The sequence below is a fragment of the Athene noctua genome, chromosome 25, assembly GCF_965140245.1.
Source record: "Athene noctua chromosome 25, bAthNoc1.hap1.1, whole genome shotgun sequence".
Classification (NCBI taxonomy): domain Eukaryota; kingdom Metazoa; phylum Chordata; class Aves; order Strigiformes; family Strigidae; genus Athene; species Athene noctua.
Genome location: NC_134061.1, coordinates 1,113,337 through 1,128,620, shown reverse-complemented (window position 1 = coordinate 1,128,620; position 15,284 = coordinate 1,113,337).

The following is a 15,284-nucleotide window of genomic DNA, read 5'->3' as shown; positions in this document are numbered from 1 at the left end:
TGCGCAGGGTGCAGCCCTGCTCAGGACAGGTGTGATGCAAGAGGGAAGGCCCAGACGCCGCGATCCAGCCCGGAGCTGGCGAGGGGCCCGGCTGCCTCCCAAAGCCGCTGGCACAGGAGGGCTGAGGGCAGGGACCTGCTCACAGAGCGGCTCGGGATCGTGACTTGCAGCTGGTGCGGAGCAAGGTAACGCTGCTGGGAGCAGCTGAGGATTTGGTGCTCTGGCCGCTGAGGGCCAGGGCTGCGCTCTGCCCCTGCAATCCCCCCGGGCCAGCGGGAGCCCAAACCCCTCGCCCAGCCGGGCACCGGCCCCGCACAGCTCGGGGAGGGAGAACGGACGGGGACCGTGCTTCAGCCTCGTCGGCTGTAGGCTGGGAAAATAAATGAAGAGGGAACAAAAAGCACAGGGCTCCCTCCTCTCCAGTGGGGGTGACAGGCTCGTGGTTTCTCTCTGCTCCTCCCCAGAGGGATCTGTGGCTCCGTGGCACAGAGGGCACCCACAGACCGGCGTGGGGAGGAGCCGTACGAGGTCACAGCCCGGCCCGCTGGCACTGCCTCGGTGCCAAAGGTGCTGCCTTAACGCCTGAGATTGGCCCAATTCGGCGCAAAGGGAAAGAACTGATCTCCCACACGTCTGGCTGAAGGGCGGCTGTCGTCTGCCGAGGCTGCTCTGGCCTGAGCTAAAAAAAGATGCAGGTCTGCCCACACCCTCAGCACAATTTCCTGGCTGGCGTATTACAAGGAGCAGATTAAAAAATATATCTAAAGGCAACCGTGCCTCTAACTTGAGTTTGCGGAGTGTCCAGCCCGGAGCAGCCAGGCCTGGCTGCTGAGATTCGCTTTGGGAATGGATGATAATAAATAATCCCCCAACGTCTTTTTGGCTCAAGGGTTTCTTCCAGTTTCAGTGGGCACAGAGCCACGCAGCAACCTCTAAAATCATATATCTGAAATGCCCTTCTGCAAAGGAACAGCCTATTCTGCTGCCCATAAACGCTTCTGGCTTACCACAACATTGCCACACCGCTAAGGGACGCTTTGAAACGTCCGGTTTTGTCAGGAAATGCACCAGATAAACTCCTTTCCTTTAAATTCTTTGATCTCACTTTACAATCTTTCCAACGTTTTATTTATTATCAGCGGCTGTTTTTTCCTTTCCTTACGTCCCTGGGTGAACAGTGTTTCACACTGCCAGCCCAGCCCTTGTGCTGTAACGGCCGTGAGATTGCGGTGGGGGGTCAATTCCCGGCAGCTTCCCTTTCCCCTGCTGGGACAATTCCCCATGATGTGATGCTCGGGAGGGAGCCCTGGGCCCCGGAGGACGTTCAGCATCGCCGTTACTGCACACGCATCGCCCGCGCGAGACTCCAGCTGGAGGGGCCCGACGGGGAGTAACGCCGGGGAGCCACGACCTGCGTTCGGCCCCTCACGCTGAGCATCTCCTCTCTGGCAGGATGCTCGGGCAGTTACAGGGGGCTGCGGCGTTCGCAGCAGCGTGGGAAGGGAACGTGTTGGGACCGAGGGGGAGAGGGAGGGTTTTGGTGGGAGAACAAGGTGCCTCTACGCTCTGTCCCGTCGTTCGCAGCCTGCGCTCAGAGCACACCCGCCTTTGACGATGTTCTTCTGCCGGGTTTGCAGCCCAGTAAGCTCAGCCCTGCGTCAGCAGGATAAAATGTGTTGTTCAGGGCTGAGCACCAACTTTGGAACAACAGCACGGGGGGTGCACACCCCAGTCGGGGTGTCCTGGCTCCGGCCAGCAGCTGGGTTGTGCCTCGTTTGAAGGAAGGTGGTGACAGCCCAGACCTGGCCGCTGTGCGGGGCTGGCGTCCACAGAAGAAGGCGCTTCCATCACGCTGACCCCTTTCGCTAACATTAACTTGCTCAGCAGAACATAAATAAATGCAAAGCTGTTCGCTGCGTTTTAACACCCATCCGGTTTGCCCCAGGCCCGAAGAGGCCTCCTTGTCCCAGAGTGATGCGGTTCTTTTTCAGTGGGTATTGGATTGTTACTGCTATTGGCACTTATAACGCCAAATTGAAATCCTGTGTTGCTTTTTTAATGTTGTTTTCAATCTGCAGCACAGACATTCACGTCTCAGTGCTTTTCCATTTGCATTGTGTAAGGCGCTGGGAGATGCCCTGGAGGGGCCAGTTGCTATAGAAAAAGGCTTGTTTTGCAGCACTGTCAAACTCCTCCCCGAACGCTGAAGCAGACAGGAGCGTGGAGATGTTGCAGGACCCCTCAGAAAAAAAAAAACAAAACCAACCATTTTCCTTTGGCTTTGACTTTGCTGGTTTTGCAGTGAAGCCAAGACGTTCAGTGGCTCCTTCGCCAAGCCATTACATCTCCTTTGCGCTCTCCGTATGCGTGGAAGATTAACGGGAGAAAATTAATGAGGTGCACAGAGGGCTTGTCAGCACAGCAGGGTATTTTGCCCTGCTCCAGTGGATCACCAACCACCTCCTGTGTTGCACAGGTGTAAAAGTCCGCTTGCATTAGGGCTCAGTTCTCCCAATTACCAGCTGGGTTAAGCTGAATTTACTGAGGATGTTTTGTGTTCAAGCAGCAGTGCCTGGGAGAACCACACGCCCGTCAGCTGTGCGGGTGTACTTACACTGAAGTGAAAAATCCCACCGCGAACAAGCCTCTGCGTCATCCTGGATTTTCCCACCCTGAAGGCTCCAAACATTATTAGCAAACAACACACCTCTGTACTCCAGCAAACAACGCACCCCCAGACTCTGTCAATAGTTGTTAAGTCGTGCAGGTGGGGAGGACCATGGCAACGCAACTCCTCCGAGGTGGAATGGGGTAGGTACCTGCCAGTAAATGCCACTGTTTTGTCCCCGGATTGCAGAGGGAAATTGGGAGGAGTGGGAGACTGGCCCGGGGAAGGCACTCTGGGCACAGCTGGCAGCTGGACATGGCCAAGGAAAGCCCAAGTGGCCACGGGGCTGGCTGGAGGAAAGCCCTCGCTGCCTCGGGGCAGGATCATTGGCCAGTAACAGCAAGATGTGCAGGGGCTGTCTGCACAGCGGATCGGCCTTCCCAGCACAGGCAGGCTGCAGAAATAATGAAAATTTATTTCAAGAACAAGAGAGGCAGATAGCCGCAGAGCCAGGATCATGTAGGTTCTGTAAATGCACGGTTTCTGGAGTTTGAGCAAAATAAACACATGGATACCAATGAGCTGACCCAACATCAAAGAGCGTTTTCAGAGGAACAAATATTGGTTATGAATAAGACTTGGGAATGCTTCCCTGGAGTGCACCTGTGCAAATGAGGAGAAGAGGTTAAAAATCTCTCTATTTGTCACCTCTGCTTGGAACCGCAGTTTCCTGCGTAACTGGAGGGAAGCTGCAGAGCGGCTCTGAGGGCCGGAGCAGGGGGCAGGGGGGAGGCCTTGGGCTGAAGTGGGGAGGCCATGGGAAGGGCTGGGACGAGGGATGGTGCTCCAGGTCCCTCTTCACCCCGGGGACAGCCCTCGGCAGCACCAGCGGCAGAATCCGCTGCCACCACCTCTGCTGGGAGCTGCTCTGGCTCTTCTTAACTAAAATGGACCTGTCTGCGCAGAGCGGATTTCTCCGAGCATGGCCCTACCCAGGATGTGCTCATAAAAGACAAAGTATTAATCTGACAGCTAAAAAAGAGCAAATAAAATTCGTGATCTGGCCCAAGCAGCTGCTCTGCCCTGTTGTTCTTGGGGGGGCGCTCTGCCCCGTGTCCTGTGCGACGCACTGAGACCACCTCCCTCGCCCCACCGGCTCCGGAAAACCTTCCCGAAGTCCAACGCGTGAGAAGTGAAGTGGCACCATGTGAAACACATCCGAAGTGACTCGGGAAGTCAAGCGAATGGTGAAGCTGGGCAGGAGGAGGACGGCTGCTTTCTTCCTCCCTCCTCCTCTTCACCTTTCTGGTCTTCTTCCGTCCTCTGGGGCCTTCAGAAACGGAGAAAACATGATAAGCGCTGAAACAGGCACCTGAAGAACCCACCGAGGGCTGTGACCTCCCTGGGATTGACGGTGCAATGGTTCCAACCAGGGAAACCCCCGAGGGCTGCCTGACCCAGGCTGCCAAGCGGCGCGGGGCTGGGGGAGACCATGAGCACCCGCCGAGGTCTGGAGCCGGGTCCTGCTGCCACCTCCAGACACCCCCAGAGTCCCCCCGAGCTGAGCCAGGCCCTTCTTTTGGCGCGGGAGCGTGCGGGCCCAGCGTCGCACTGAGCCCGAAGCGTTCAGCGACTTCACGGTGGTGTGGGCTGCCCGGGGGGGGACGCGAGGCCGGGCTGGTGCTGGGGCAGGAGGGAGCCCCTCGCCCCCCGCGGAACCTCCCTACGGCGGGGCCGCCGTTAACACCGCGTGCTGCTGCAGAGACCTCCCCGCTTCCGAAGCCTCCACCAGGTGAGTCACCCTTTTTCCTGGAACAGCCAAACTCATTTACTCAGAACAGTGATGAGGCCCTCTGGTTCCCCCGAGGGAAGGTTAATCAGCCTCCTCGTACAAAAAAGGACCTTTTGTTTTCTAGCCCTTGCAGTGAAGGTTTTCGTAGACGGAAAGTGCAAGCGGCTGTGGAAGCCACGCCGTGCCCAGGGGCGTCGGCGACAGTCAGAGGCCTCGAGTGGGGCGAGGGAAGGGACCAGCTCCCTCCGTCCTGCCCGCGCGGCCGCACGCTCCGCGGGGGGGCCCGGCCGGGCTGCCCCGAGCCCACAGATGTGTCTGTGCAGGAGGGAATCGAAAAGCAGCCGCTATGGCCCCGAGCGTGCCAGAGGCGCGGGCTGGGCTGCGGCGGAGCTCCAACGCCTGTCTGCACACGCCGGGTGCTGCGAGGGCTTCGGCACCAGCGAGGGGAAAACCACTGACGTCAACGCAATGGGATGAGGTCCTGCTGCTGCCCTGCGCGGGCAAAGCCGAGGTGGCAGCACCCGGTGGTTCCTACGGCTTCCCTCAAGGAATTACCTTGCTGTGGAGGCAGAGCACTGAGAAAAAGCCTTTTCGGGGCAGTGTTGTGCGAGACCGGCAGTTTGCTACATGCAAACAGGCTACGGAGAGGCCCAGAAGAAGACTGGCATCTCGAGGCTCCCTGCCCCGAAGGGCACTGGGGATGCTGTACAGACGTTGTCAGCACATGACCCATCGCCCGAGCCGCTGCCACCCAGGATGCACATCTTGGATTTCTCTGGGGTGTTTTCTCAGAGATCGGGGACGTTAAAGCCAACAAAAGAGCAGAGAACAGCTCTCCGCAGCACGCATCCGCAGCTTGCATTTTGCTTTCGAAATTGCAAAGGGTTAGAGACTGGCTGCTTCTTTTCCTGAGGCAACTTATCATTTCCAGCAAGGAAACCTCCTGTGTGGGGAGTAAATGCCTCCATACTGCTGCGGTGTGCGATGCCGCGGGAAGGCGGCGGCGGGCAGCACCCGCTGTGCCACGTGGTAGCGCCCATCTGTCAGAAGCTGAGACCTCAGGGTCCAAAACTTTCCTTAGAAAGATGCTTCTAGGACCTGCCCCGGATACAGCCGTGAACAATCCCACACTGATGTAAGACACCGAATGAATCATGGAGCCACCTGGCTCCGTGTATCCAGACGTATTTTAGCCTGTGCCAAGCAACACCATCGCCCTGCAGCTAGTCATCACAGGCTTGTGGTGGCCCTGGAGGCCACCTCTGCCAGCAGAGCCCTTGGGGACCCTCAGCTGGGTTGTTCCAGGGGTTCTGCTCACTGGGGTTCTCGGATCTTCCCAGTGCCTGCGCCAGACACCTCCCAGTCAAGGACAGCCTGGCGCAAAGGCACGCGACCACGGGCGAAGAAAAGACCTTCCAGTCAGGGTGTGGAACCACAACATGGTGCTTCCAAGGAGCAGCGATGCTCCCTCCTCCCTTGCTGCTGCGGCCGAGTCCCTGGGAGCCCCGCGGCGGCTGGGCCTGCGGCACGGGTGTGCTGTGCACAAAGCCCGAGACGGTGCACAGAGCCGAGATGGAGGGATCCCACCTCCGGACCTGGAGGCTTGTTTGTGCTCCAGTGGCTGCCCAGCAGAAGCATTTCTGCACACGCTGGTGGCACTGCAGGAGGAGAGACATTAACCTCTGAGCTATAGCTGCTGACAGCTTTCAACTAAATAACCATGGACAAGATTTCTCCTCTAGGGTAAGCCTGAGGTTTCATGGCGGGTGGAAGAAGAAAAGGAAATTAAACCCAGCTCTTCCCGCTCTGCCTGACCGGTGGACTCCCCTTCCCACCTCAGAACTGCATTTTAAACTCATACCACCAATTTCCCCTTTTCCAGGAATGTGACTCCTGCAACCCCAGGGCACAGAACCATGAAACGGCTTTTTGTCTTGGGGCTGGCGTCTTTGTTATCAAGGTGAAGCCAACGAGAACAATTGCTTTCCACACTTGCTTTTCCTCCTCATAATCAGCATTGTTTGCTCATGCTGCAATGCCCCAAGCCAGCAACTGATAGGGATTGGCAGTTCAGGTGAATTGCACCCATATTTGTTCAACGGAAAAACCTGTAAACCCTACTGCAGCCAGGGTAGGGAGAGGATTCTGGGCACAGGCAGCAGTGTTAATTACTGCTCTTATTGCTAATAGCACGGGTGAGTGGGAATGAAAGAAGGGACAGCACAGGAAGGGGAAAGGTAAAGCCAAAGTGTATGGAGGGCCTCCGGATGGGTGCAGCAGCAAAGGGCTAGAGATGAATAGGCTGATTATTGTGGGATTACTGGGATAAAGTGGGCAGGGATGGTGAGACAGGTGAGAATCACCAGGAGCTGGAGGGCTGCCAGGGGCTGTGAGCGGGACTGGGCAGCGCTGAGGGCGTGCAGCGACCTCCCTGCAGCCCTGCACGGCCGGGCAGCGCGCGTCTCTGCCTTAGGGTGGCTGAAATCCCCGGACGCCTGTAGCAGCCTTTGGGCCTGAGGTTCAGGCACTCTCTCAGCAGCCGCTCCCAGGCCGCCCCTGGCACAAGAGTCAGGATGTGCTCCCAGGGTCCGTTTTCCACGTGGAGCCACACGGTGGCCATGCACAAAGCTCTCAGAGTGGCACCTTCCCCTCGGCTCCTCGTGGCCTGGGCACCCATCGGCACCGGTGGCACAAGGCGCTCGCTTCGCCTTTGTCTGCAGCCCAGGGAAGCCGCGGGGCTGCGGGGGGGCTTCTGCCCGGCTCCCCTTCCCGGGGACCCGGAGACAAGGACTCCACAGTTCGTGTGACAGGGGTGTTGCCAAGGGCTGACTCACAGCTGCTGACACTTGTCACGCCGAAAGCGTTCTGATATTTACAGGGGGCTGTTCCCATCTGCCGCGGGGGCCAAATGCTCCGCGTGCCCGCTCCGCGCCTCAGGCCCGCCTGCAGTGCCCTTGCCTGACCGCTGCTGTGGGGGTCCCGGTAGGAAAGGCCACTCTGTCCACGCTCCCCCCCTGGGGCCGGGCCATTTCGCGGTGGAAGAGGCACCTCTTTGTCCTGGCCACAGGCCTGTCCGTTCCTGTCCCACGCCGTCCTGCAATACTTTCATTTCAGGCTTTGCCCTTGGCTCAGGGATGCCAAGGGATCTCCGACAGGGATGGCCAGGCCGTGGTGGGAACAACCCGCTAGCACAGAGCTCCCAGCAAAGCATTAGCACCCCTGAAACCCCCTCCGTAAGGCAAATGCCCATCACACACCACTTGATTAAAAAACTCTTGGTTTTGACGTGGGGAAACCCATCGCTCCTTCTCTTTCAAGTCCTCGCCCCTGCTATTGTCCAGGTCCGCAGGAAAAGGAAGGAGAAGAGGCCGCCGCGGTTCCTTCCTGCACAGACGTGGCTGCCTGCGGGCAGGGGGCTCGGCGGGGCTGCTCCGTGTGCCTGGCTCCTCTCCGAGCTGTGAGCGGGCCCCAGCCTCTGGGACTGCCACGCCGACACCTTTCACCGGGGCGAAACTCCCTTCAAGGCTGAAGGCAAGGAAGCTGCTAATGGACTCTAATGGAGTTGTGGTGACTCCCCCGGGAGGCACACAAGCTGTCCTGAAGAGAGAAAAAGCAGCAAACAGATCGGTAGCGCTTCCACGGTTCTTCTGGCTGTCACTTGCAGACATCCCTTGGGGTCTCTGCTTCAACAAATTATAATGGAGGAAGATTTGCAGCTCCGGGTGTGACCACCGAGGCAGGATGGGAAATCCGGGTGTCAGTGCCACCACTTTGGAGGACTTTGGGTACCTCAAGTTCTGTCTCTCCACCATCCCGACTCTGCCAGATAACGGCAGCACCCTCCCCTGGAGAGGGGCTCGTTGCTGAGCTGTCCTGCTGGAGATGGAGCCTGGCAGCAGGGAGGGGCCTGACCCACGCCTCAGGCATGACGTGCTGGCCTCTTTTAAGTTTTAGCTTGCCACTAGGAATTTTCAGCACTTCTCTTATGACACTGACAAAAAAGTGCTACGAGAAAGCAGAACAAACCAAGAAGAGATGCTTGGCATTTACAAGAACAAGATGGTTTGCCTCTGGTTTTGTTTCCCTGCATGTTTGTGAATTAGCGCTTGCCCGTGTCCCCCCCCCGCCCTGTAACCCCTGATGTTACAGCTCCCCGCCTGCAGCACGAGGAAAGGATCAGCTCTGAGACCTCGGCCAAGAAACGAACGGCTCCGAACTACAGAGCCCTCCTAGCGCACCGCACGCAGGTCACGGTTTATTTATTGATTCATTTGAAGAACAGAAGTGCTGCATTACTGCTTCCTCCCCTCCGAAGTGCCACGGTTCTGTGCTGCAGCTCTGGGCCAGCAAAACCGGCGTGAGAATGAGCTCATGACACTGGAAGCGCTCGCGCAGCTCCGGGCTCGGCTCCCGTGCCCAAGCGTCACCTCGGAGCTCCTTCTGTCCCTCGGTGACGCGCCCTTGGAGCTCGGTGCAAGTTTCCAGAGGCGCCGGGATCCTCCCGAGGTCCCATCTCGTCTCCTCGCTGGGCTTTCCCACTGCCATGTTCATGGTTTGCAGAAATGGGATTCGTGCCTCAGTGGCCACTGACAGGCCACGGGGAGCCAGGATTTCTACGGTGCAAGTCTGTGTTTCAAAGGGAAGGCGCCGACCGCTCCCACGAACCTGCTGTTTCTGGGTTTCTTGGGCATTATCTGACCCCCGGCAGCAGCAGCAAGAGGGGAGGTTGGAACAGCACCCGCTTGCGTGGGGACATTCAAGCATCAAACTGAGCTTTTAGACCCTTTAAAACATTCATGAAGGGCACCGTGCTGTTCCACTTAAACCAGAATGACGTGACGCGCAGCTCGGAGGAAGATTTAGAAACTTTTTTTTGGGAAATAACACAGGGAAGAAAACCCATAAAAGGCTAATTAGGGCTTGATCTGTCGGCACGCTGCAGCTCCCTCATCGTCCTGCAGGACTCGGCTTCCCAGCAGAGCTCTCCTGCAAGAGCGGACCGATTTCCTCCGCTCTTTGTGCTCCTTTCAGTTGTGCCGCAGGTCGGGGCTGGGAGCGATCCGGTGGTCTGCTGTTGCCCTCCAGTGGCAGCGGCTCACGGCGCCTCCCTCCTGCCCGGCCAGCGGGGGCCGCTCATTTCCCCCTGGGGTTTAATAGGTGGCTAATGAGCATGTGGCTAATGAGCCAGCGGCCAAGCACCCCAAGCGAGTGCAGATGCTGATGCGCTAGAGGCAAAAAGGAGGGAGGTTTTCCCACCCTGCTCCGCTGGCCTTTCCCAGGACGGGAGGAGGCTGAAGCCGAGTCGATGCTGCCCGACTCCGCGCCCCAGGACCCGCCTGTTCCTGCAGCACCCGTTCCAGCTGTGAAATGGGAACAGCCTGAGCTTTAAAGGTTTTTCCTTCTACTTCTCTTTCAGATTCTTTCTAGGCTGGGCCGGGGGAGCAGTACACAGCACTTCCAGGACAGCGACGTTTTCCCCATTTCGCAGAGCTTTGCGTTCGCGCTGCTCCCTCCGATCGGCCCCGGCTCCGCAGGGGCGATGGCAGCACAAATAACCAGGAGCAATTCTTCCAGCTGACGCTTCCCTCAGCGCTGACAAAGCCCGGCTTAGAGCTTCCCTTTAACACGCCAGGTCACACCACTTTATTTTCTGTTTTTCTGACTATGTCTCTCCTGTGTTTCCTCAGAGATGATAAAGACCTCCCAGATTAAATCTTCCTTGGCAGCCCTGCTTTCTAAAGCATTGATCCCTGTGACCTGATACACAGATAATCACATTACTACAAATCCAATACCGTGTTATCCAGCCCATCACAGGAGATAAGCTCAGAGCACATCTCTCACCACTTCGGTCTGGTCATGCGGCAGGTGCCCTCCGTGACCTCCCCAGCATCGCTGCAAGCAGCACGTTCTCATCGCCAACCCCGTTTTCCTTCACAACGCTCCGTTTGAAGCCTTTTTGTAGTTCTCTCCCCCTGTGACCATGTTGCTCACGGGGCTGGCCATCACTTCACAACCCAAGTTGTGAGGGAGGGCCGCGCTCTGTCACCCGTGTGTGTCCAGCGGGACCCAGCACCCTCCGTGCTGTGGGGCAGCCCACAGGCCGGCTGTGGCAGCCCCGAGGCCCTGAGCAGGGACAGACCCCCATGACCTCAATTCCTGGGTTCAGTTTTGGGCCCCTCACCCCAAAAAGGCCATTGAATGACTCGAGCGTGGCCAGAGAAGGGCAACGGAGCTGGGGCAGGGTCTGGAGCACAGGTCTGCTGGGGAGCGGCTGGGGGAACTGGGGGGGTTCAGTCTGGAGCAGAGGAGGCTGAGGGGAGACCTCCTGGCCCTCTGCAACTCCCTGCCAGGAGGGGGCAGAGAGGGGGGATGAGTCTCTGGAGCCAAGGCCCCAGCGCCAGGCCCCGAGGGAATGGCCTCAAGCTGCCCAGGGCAGGGTCAGGCTGGCTCTGAGGAAGGATTTCTGTGCAGAAGGGGCTCTTGGGCGTTGGAATGGGCTGCCCAGGGCAGGGGGGAGTCCCCGGGATCCCTGGGGGGGTTGAAGAGTCGGGCTGAGCCAGCGCTGAGGGATCTGGGGGAGTTGGGAAGGGTCAGGGGGAGGGTCATGGTGGGGCTGGAGAAGCTGCAAGGGCTTTTCCAACCTGGATGGTTCTGTGACCCTCAAAGGCCCCACCGCAGCCCCTGTGCTGCTCCCGAGGGGCAGGGGGCCGTGGTGTGGCAGCAGAGCTGTCCCCGGCCCCGCCGCCGCTCCCGCCATTCCCGCACGGCCGCAGCCCGGGCCCCGCCCCCCGCGCTGTCACGTGGCCCCGCGGAGCCTCCGGCCCGCCAGGGGGCGCTGCAGCTCGGTGCGGGGGGGGAGGGGGCGTGTGGGGAGCGGGGGGGCGTCACCTTCCCCTTCCCCTTCCCCTTCCCCTTCCCCCTTCCCTTCCCCTTCCCCTTCCCCTTCCCCTTCCCCTTCCCCTTCCCCCTCCCTTTCCCCTTCCCCTTCCCCTTCCCCTTCCCCTTCCCCTTCCCCTTCCCCTTCCCTTTCCCCTTCCCCTTCCCCTTCCCCTTCCCCTTCCCCCTCCCTTCCCCTTCCCCTTCCCCTTCCCCTTCCCTTTCCCTTTCCCCTTCCCCTTCCCCTTCCCCTTCCCCCTCCCTTTCCCCTTCCCCTTCCCCTTCCCCTTCCCCTTCCCCTTCCCTTTCCCCTTCCCCCTCCCCTTCCCCTTCCCCTTCCCCTTCCCCTTCCCCTTCCTTTCCCCTTCCCCTTCCCCTTCCCCTTCCCCTTCCCCTTCCCCTTCCCCTTCCCCTTCCCCTTCCCCTTCCCCCTTCCCTTCCCCTTCCCCTTCCCCTTCCCCTTCCCCTTCCCCTTCCCCTTCCCTTTCCCCTTCCCCTTCCCCTTCCCTTCCCCTTCCCCTTCCCCTTCCCTTTCCCCTTCCCCTTCCCCTTCCCCTTCCCCTTCCCCCCTTCCCCTTCCCCTTCCCCTTCCCCTTCCCTTTCCCCTTCCCCTTCCCCTTCCCCTTCCCCTTCCCCCTTCCCCTTCCCCCTTCCCCTTCCCCCTTCCCTTCCCCTTCCCCTTCCCCATCCCCTTCCCCATCCCCTTCTCTTCTCTTCCTCCTGTTCCTTCCCCTCCATGTTTTGGCCACCCCGGCCCTCACACGGGGACCCCGACACCGAGCTCAGTTGGGCCTCGAGCAGCAGCGCCGTCGCTCCGTGGCCCTCCCTGGGGTGGGTGCTGCCCCCAGGGCCCAGCGAGCCCTCGCAGTGGCCATTGTGTCGCGGGGTCTCTGGTGGCCCCCACCGCTCCGCCCCGGGCACACGCACCCGTCCCTCAGCCCCCTCCTGCGGCCTCAGTGGCGGGGAGCGGCTCGGGGTGGTTTTTGAGGCAGCACCTCGCGTGCCCTCGCCTGAGGAGCCGCGGGGAGGGGACGGTGCTGCTCCGGCGTTAGTGGGATCTCCACCTGCCCCCTGGTATTCCGCATGGTAGCCCGGTCTGGGCGTTTGCGAGCCCTTCCCAGAAAAGCAATGAGAAACCTTGTCCTGCGGAGCTCGGCGGCCTCGTCGCTGCCTGGAGGGTGTTTATTTTTGTCATTAAAAGGCAAGTGTGTGTTTCTCTTCTCTCCTGCTACGTCTGCAACTGCCTGCTGGGGATTTTATATTATTTTTATTATTTTATATTTCATTTATGTCTGGAGGCTCTTTCATGGTGGAGTCTGTACAAACACAGAGTCTTTCCTACTGAGTTTACAATCTAGGCAGACAATGGATGGGAGAAATTAAGTGTTAATGGCCCCGTTTTATAGCTTGGGAATTGAGACCTGCTGTTCCTCCGTGCCTGGTCTCGGCTCATGTGGAGAATGTGTAGGCAAGCTGGGAAGGGAACCAGATCCCAAGCTTCCCTCTGTGCTGAGGCGTTCAGGCTGCTGTTTCTTCAGAGCCTGAGATGAAGAAATGAGCAGGACTCACCGAAATGGGGAGGAATTGGTTCACAAAGCGAGTCCCGAGGGTGGAGGCAGAGCACGGAGTAGGAAAGTTCAGGAAAGCACCAAAGTGCCTGGAAAGCTGCCGCCAGGTCAGGGCTGGTTGACAGAAGCCCTGGTCCAGTTTGGCTCTGCGCTGCTGTCCGGAGCCTGCCAAACCTGGAAGCGACACTTTTACACCTTAATTTTGCAGGGAGAGCTGGTGGATGCTCTTTGTGCAGAAGCGCTGCGGCAGCCGGGAGTGCTTCACCCGGGAGAGGAGACTCCGGAGGGCGGCAGGTAGGAGACAGGATGACCTTCTGCTCAAGCCCTTCAGCATTTGCTGACGCTGTCAGGAGTTGCTGAAGGGTTACCTGCCCTGAAACGAAGCTGCGGGACCAGGTCAGAGTCTCTCTGCAGCTGGAGGAAGAGCAGAGCAGAGACAAACGTGGTCACGCCACTCCCTGCTGCCGGCCCACTCCAGTCCTGTTGTCTCAACAGCTTACCCACACCCGGGCGCTGGACTGACGGCAGCCAGAAAATCCCCATTTTCTGAGCAGTGGTAGGACTCAGGCTCAAGGCGTGACCTTGGCTACTCTCTGGGCAGGCCTAGCGTAACCCTCAAAGGACACCGCTGGTCCGTCCTACCGTAGCAGAGCCTGGTGCACAAACAAGCCATCGTTCTAGTTATCACTGTATCGCTAATTTTTTTGGTGTCTGCTTGGACAGTTTTCAGATTGCAGGAATTCCTTGCCTCTTGCACGTATCCTAGTTTTTAATGGTCTCGGAAAATGTCTAGCAAAACATCTTTAAGGCCAAAAAGGCATGTCTGATTCCTTATCTGTTGCACACATTCTGGTTTGCGGGGGAGAAGCGGGTTGGCAGCATCTCAGAGAACAAAATATTGAAGTGTTTTTGTAGGGGGGTGTGGGGAAACTTTCCTTGATAACAGATTTTATGTCACTGTATGTTTATTTCTTTAAGGTTTGGGTGGGTGGCGTGTGGGCTGCGGGCTGTATCCCTTTCAGGTAAAAGCCATGTGCATAGGTGGAGCAATCTTTGTTGTTTTTGTTCACTTAACTTCTGCAGAAAGCCACAAAGAAAGGACTTCTTTTCTATGCAAACAGGGGAAAGAGACATTACCGGAGCCAACCCACATGGAGCCAGGGAGGTTTCAGTTTGCAATAAATGTGATTGAAGGTGAAATGGAGGGAGTGACTTGTGCTGCCAGTTACGTTTCGTAGCCCTGCGATGCACCCAGCTGGTTCTTTGGCTGGGGGAGCCCCCCGAGGTGAGGAGGACGGTGCATCGGGAGCGAGCGCTGGCAGCGTGTCAGGGGCAGGAGTTTGAAGTCCATGGTGAGAGGTGTCAGCCTCTGTTAAAAAAAAAGTGTGCAGAGTTAAATTACCTCAAGCATTTCAGAGGGCACAGAAGTGTCGGCTGCGCAGGAAGAGCATCTAAGGGGTTTGGCCACCCCCCCTGACATTACTGGCTGAAATAAGCCTGTTTCCCCACTATGTGAGAAATACTCTGTGAGTTTTCACGTGCTGTGTTGCGGACAAATATAGGAATTGCTCTGTAATGTAACGCCAGCAATTTTTTAATGTGCTGGGTTTTAGGGAAATAGAAACACTCCAGCACCAAGCACAGGTACCGTGTGCTGTGGCAATTTCTGTTCTAACTTCTACCAGCTGTGGCTTCCCTACTGTGCAAAATTTACACCTCTGCTAAGTTTTTTCTCACCTGCATAGCAGCGACTAACGAGTCATCAAGCCAGGCTTTGGCTGAAGCGACAGCGGTATTTTTTCTTGGTTCATCTACAAAAGCTTGGAAGCTGCAGCTGTCCACTATTTTGTAGTGACCGGGGAGCAGCGCAGGGCTTGAGGAATTTGGCTCGTTGTGGGATCTCGTAGAAGTTGTGGTTGTGCTCAAGCAACCGATTTTCACAGGGCTGCTGCCGAAGTGCAGGTTCCGGTGCTGCACGTGACAGCAAAATTGAAATTGAGCTCTCCACAGATTGGGGAGTGATTAAAAATCAGAATGAGGCCTCGTGGGGAAAAAAAATGCACATTTGTGAAGTTCGTTTTAAAAGAGCTTCTCTCTTTGGCTGCCTGAAAAATCGCAGCTGCCTCTCCCGGGAAGGGGCTGCTCTCTGCTCATGCCGCTGAGCTGCAGCGCGGTTTTCTGCGGGGCCGTGAGTGGTAGGAGGGGACTGGAAAAGGCCATTTACAGTTTTCAGAGTTGTCTAGCGAATTTGAGCGTGAAGCTAGTGGAAGGTGATGCATGGAAGATGTCATTTTTGTGGGAAGATGTGAGGAACATTCTCAAGTTCAGCATTCAAAATGGATTATCGAAATCACACGGGAAAGGCACAAGCAGTCTGATTCAGAGGTGAAAATGAAGTGAACCAAAGCCATTTGAACGTTGCTTCTGGTATATTTAA